Below are 5,912 nucleotides of genomic sequence, written 5' to 3' on the forward strand. Positions count from 1 at the left end.
AGACGGGGGCAGGGGGGGGGGGGGGGCGCTCAGCTTTGTGGCCCTCAGCATGTTTGGGTCCTACCAGAAGGACGCAGCGGGTTAGCTCGTCCGGACAGGAAGTGCGGACGCCCTAACGAGAGCTCGGCAGGGCGAACGGAGATTCGGCCCGACCGCGGGGGACGGGGTTGGGGGCTCACGGTGACACACGCTCACACGGCTTGGATCGTCTGCGTGAAAACGCGGTTTGCGCTCCAATCGGAAGACGACTTGGATCAAAGCGACCCATTCCTCATTTCTCATGATGGGGGAACATTTGAAATTGCTTTGGTGTCTGTTTTCCCGCGAAGCATTTTAACGGCAGCAGAGGGAGGCTTTTGTCCGTCAACTCAACCACTGAGCGACCTCAAATTTGAGCCACTTGGCGAGCTTGAATTTTGGCAACCAGCAACTTCAAAATGTATTCAGCCGGAATCTCAACCACCAAACACGTCAGTCAGCAAGTGGCTTCGCCTCTTGACATTAGCCACGTAGCGACCTGAAATCCTCGCAACCTAGCCACCTAGCATGCTAATAAGCTAAAGACTCAGTGTCCTCACAACACAGCTAGCAAGTGTCGTAGCCTTTAGCCACCTCCAATCTTGGCAGCATACCCATTGAGCATCGTAGAAATGTCGCCACTTAGCTGCCGAGCATCTTGAATGCCTTGCCTGCGAGCATCCCGGAAATGTAAAGTGACTTATCTACTTTGCCACGTAGCTTTGCGGTTGAGTCACTCGGTGCCACCTAGCCTTCTAATATCCTAGCCACCTAGCATTATAGCCTCTTCACAAAGTTCAGCCTCTTCAGTCTTCACCTTTTCTCTCTGTTGTGTATGAGGGTTTAGCTACTTAGCTACTTAGCGCTTCAGCCACCTCGCATGTTAGACACCGTGTCTCTCAGCCTCTGAGCATCTGACGTACTCACGTCCCGAAAAGCACAGTCCTGCTTGTTGGCCAATCACAAGGTCAAAAGTTGGTCAAGTTTTGGGTGTCTGTTTCCATGGTAACCACGCTCAGCTTAAACACCAAGGATCTTTGCCGCTTACGGTAACGAGCCAGTGTCCTCACCACTGAGATACTTCGAGTGTTCGACAGTAGCCACCGAGAAGCTAAGCGTCTCGCCGCGCACACTTCCTGTCTCTCGCTTCCTGTCATTGACCCGTCCGTCTGTCGCGGGCGTCGGCGAGTCTCGTTTTGGTAAAGCGATCCTCCTGGCGGCCAGCGGCGGGAAAAACTGGTCCTGATAGGATCTCTCTGCCAAAACAAAGCCTCACCTGTTTTAGCCCCGCCCCCCATCTCCTCGCTACCAAAACACTTTGTCCACTTTCCGCTCTGCTTTGGTGACTTTGATACCTGAAAAGTCTTCCATTTGTTCACCTGCTTCTGCCGCCCCCCTAACCCCCCCACCGCCAACCTCTTTGCATCCACCCTTCCTCCTCCATGCCAGCGGAGCAGAAAATGACAGCATACCCCCCCCGCCCCACACACACACACACACACACACCCTCCACCTCAAAAGTGGGCCCCAGACATTAAAGTTAGCATTGAGGAGCCAAGTGTCTGATATCAGCTAATGTGAGCGACAGCTAATTAGCCCATTAGCAATCGCGACCACTCACATGCCATTTATTATTTAGTATGCTGTGTGTGTGTGTGTGTGTGTGTGTGTGTGTGTGTGTGCGTGTGCGTGTGCGTGCTTGGGTGTCCTTTCACACACGGCTAGCTCAGCTAAGCTAAAGCCAGCGCGCCTAAAAACAGTCCTGGTCAGCTGATGCTAAAAGCTTTCATGCAGTTCTCGTTTCCTCAAATGAGTGGAATCACTCAGCAATGTGTTTTGTTTTCCTTCATCCACTAACATTTCGATTTTTGCATCACTTCAAACTTCAGGAAGTGAGAACGTACTCGAGTCATGAGTGTCAAATCGACGTCACAATGGATGCCGACCCAGGTCAGAGGCCCTTTTTGACCAATGTCATGCGTAAAACTGGACTTGGATGGCTCAGGGCTTTTTCCCATCCAGCATCGCTGCCATTTGGACACCAAGAATCTTTCCAAGTTCCCCATCTTTTGCAGCTTTGTCACCCAACATCTTAGTTACTTAAACGCCCAGAATCTCCGTCATTTAGCCGCCTCCATCCTTAGCACCTTCGCCATTGGGTGTATTAGCCAATTAGCCACGTAGCGTGTTAACCAGTTAGCCGCCTAGCATCTCAGCCCCTTAGCCAGCTAAATTCTTAAAAGCGTAACCACTGGTGCAATAACCACTTAGCATTGAAGCATCTGAATACTGTCGTGTATCATGTGGGCCAACTTGACTCTTAATCATGTAGCATGTTAGCCGCTAAGCCAATTAGACATTGTAGTCCATGCCAGATGTCCTTTTTTTTTTTTTTTTTTTTTTTTTTGGTGGGGAAAAAAAAACCAAGTTGAACGTGTTCATTATGTGTTGAGTGTGTGCGTGTGTTAATCAGTGTGAGACAAGCATGAGGGCAGGTGGCGTTGACTTTTTTAAGTCCCAGCTGTACCTGCTCCTGCTAATAACCGTGTGTGTGTGTGTGTGTGTGTGTGTGTGTGTGTGTGTGTGTGTGTGTGCGTGCGTGCGCAAGCCTTGATGATCGAAATTCACCAGAGGCAGTGGCGGTGGCATGCTTTCCCACTCCCCCTAAATCACACATCCACACCCTCAATACCCTCAACGCCATATTATATCTTGCCACTGTTGTTTGTGCGACTGTGTGAATTTTCACACGCTGCCACGCACACACACACACACACACACACACACACACACACGCAGAGTGAGCTCGTCTTGTTGTGTATTGTTGCGAGAGTGCCCTAGTGCGTGTGTGTGTGTGTTTCCCATGATGCTTTGGGAGAGGCGGGGTGCTGCTTTTGTTACAACACAAACACGTAAAAACAAACAAAAACAACACCAGTGGTTTTTGTTGGACAGCACAAGCCGCTTTAGCCGGCAAAAGGCGACAGCTCCTTCTATCGGTGAGATATGATTCAAATCTTTCAAAAAAAAAATTTTTTTTTAGAGTTAGGGTTACGTAAAAGAATGGAGGTGGGATGGTTTAGTCGAGCAGAATACAATGGCGGGACTTCAAACGATGAGGATGGGCCAAAAATTGGCGCTCATTGAAATGTTCCAATTTTTCTTCTACAAAAAAAAAATGAATAAAAAATCCCCAAATGCGGCACCGCAGCCAGTCGAGGTTTTCTAGCTCAAAGTCGAAAATGCTCCCAATGATGCTAACCAAGAACTACCTCATATGATGGTCGGACCGAGCAGCATTTTGAGCTCTCAGCAAACTAGCGTCATGGAGGACAACACGGGCCAATCTCGGATCCTGAAGTACAATTCCAGTCAAATGGAGCAGAGCCTCCAACAAGCGACACGGAACAAAGCTTCGCTTCCTGGTTTGCTCCGCCACAAAGGAGGCCAAAATCATGCACACGGAGGACCACAGGCGACTGAGAAAACCTCTTCCGACCTGCGCCGATCGATCTTTTCGAGCGAGCGGGCTTGCCGGGTATGCGCGCCAACTGTCAAATGGTCCTGCCGTCGATCATTCCCATGACGAAATCCATCTTTCGTGGGGTCACCGACGAAGGCCACGCCCAATGAGACGATGAAGACGGATGAATGAGTGAGCGAGTGAATGTGGGTCGGATGTGCGCGCCAAGTGTCAAATGGTCCTGCCGTCGATCATTCCCAGGACGAAATCCATCTTTCGCGGGGTCACAGACGAAGGCCACGCCCATTGAGACGATGAAGACCGGATGAATGAGTGAGCGAGTGAATGTGGGTCGGATCAAAAGCTGGATCTTGTTTCGTTGTTGAGCAAGCGACATTTTCTTGCAAATGTGGCAAGAAAATGGATGGCATCATCATCATCATCATCATCATCATCATCGGCGGCGCCGTCATCGTGAACGGTGATGCCGCTCACGCCGCCATCTTCAAACTTTGGATTGTTTGGCGTGCGCGTGAAGACATCGAGGCATGATGATGATGATGATGATGGTGGTGGTGATGATGATGATGATGACGACGTCGGCGCGTGTCAGCCTGGCCGAAGCGCCGACGATTGGGACGTCTGACGCGAGTCGTCTGTCAGCCGTCGCCCCTTTTGTCCCGCTAAACATGTTTCGCTATTTCCCGCCGCCATTATCCACGGAATTTCTTCGCTCTTCTTTCTCATCTTCCTCGCTGCTGCCGCCGCATCACAATGCGGCGGCTATTCAGATCACTCTCGATTTGGGGGGGGGGTGGCGTACGGGGGCAGAGGGCTGATGCATTAGCGCCGCTTGAGATGCTTCACACGCTTGGGATGCGAGTGGCTGACAGCACGCAAAAGAAAAAAAATATATATTCTCCAGTGCGCCTTTTGTCATGCAGCTGTCAGTCAAACCGTTGCAGACGCACACACGCACACGCAGGCACAGAAATGTATGCGGGTGTGTATCGTCGTGCACGTCATTGTCATCATCCTCATCATTACCGGCATCATCCTCCTTGTCATCATCTTCATCACCATCACATCATCATCATCATCATCATCATCACCATCATAACTATCGTCATCATCATCGGCATCATCGTCATCAACATCGTTATCGTCTGCATCTTCATCACCTGCGCCATCATCGTCTGCATCGTCATCTTCTCCATCCATTTTTCTCGTCGGCTTTATCCTCGCAAGTTTTTGGAATGCGGGAGGAAACCGGAGTACCCGGAGAAAAGCCACGCAGGCACGGGGAGAACATGCAAACTCCACACAGATCGAACCCACGACCTCTGCACTGTGAGGCCGACGCGCTAACCACTGGACCAGCGGGCTGCCCGGTTTTCAACTGGAGTATCGAATTTGTTTTTTTTTTCTCCAAGGGGGAGGGTCGACAGGTCGCCTTTTCAATTGGGTCGGAGTTTGAGGCTTTCAAATCACAGTATTGACCTCGGGCGGGTCAGGCACACACGTTAGGGTTTTAAACTGGGGTCAGGGTTTGAAAATGGGGTTTTGAATTCGGGTTCAGTTTCCAAACGTGGGGTTGAACCTTCACTTCGAAAGCCAACCCCTTGCTTGAAATCCCTATTTTTTAAAGTCGAACCCGAGCTCGAAAAGCCAACTTTCAAAGCGCGAGGCGGTCCCGGACACTCAAAATCTCAAAGGCCAAACCCACGATTGGGATTCAAACTCAAGAGCCCAACCCTGCGTTGTACTGCAATTCTCATTTCAGGCAACAAGTGAGCAGCAAAACGGTGCCGCTGGTTTTGCTGCAGTTGCGCAATCGGCCCGAGTGACCTTTGTGACCTTTCGCCGTCTTCTTCTGCCGGCCCAAGTTCGGGCCAAGCGCCGTCGCAGCGGTTCCCTGCACGTACGCGGCCTTGCGCGCTCGTCAGTTGACGAGGGGCGGACGAGCGGTGGGCGTGGTCACCGTCGCGCCCGCGTCAGGTGTGTTGTCGCGTCGCTGCCGCAGGTGTCGGGGATTAACGCAGTCAAAACACGGAGGCGGAGAAGGAAAAACAACGGCTTAGCGCCGACCTTCATTGTCAGCAGCAAGTTTGCACGTGACTTTTGGGAAAAGCGGACCGCCGTCTTTCGCGGCTCACTGAAAATCACGCTTGGAAGGCCACAGCGTCCAAACCCGACCCCTCAAATTGAAACTCAGAGCTTGCCGGCGTGGCGGCAGCGGGTGATGCCGCGCATGTGGGCGCCAACGCTCTTCTGCACGGCCTGCCACTGACTGGCGACCTGTCTAGGGTGTACCCCCCCCTTACCCGCCCCCCCCTGCCGCCGTGCTCCAGTAGGAGGCACTTTCTTTCTCGTCTTGAATAAACGTCCCACCCAGCTAGTGAATATTCAGAATAATATTCATGGGGGGGGG

This window comes from Hippocampus comes, unplaced genomic scaffold (genome assembly GCF_001891065.2).
Source record: "Hippocampus comes isolate QL1 unplaced genomic scaffold, H_comes_QL1_v1.1 scaffold295, whole genome shotgun sequence".
Lineage (NCBI taxonomy): Eukaryota > Metazoa > Chordata > Actinopteri > Syngnathiformes > Syngnathidae > Hippocampus > Hippocampus comes.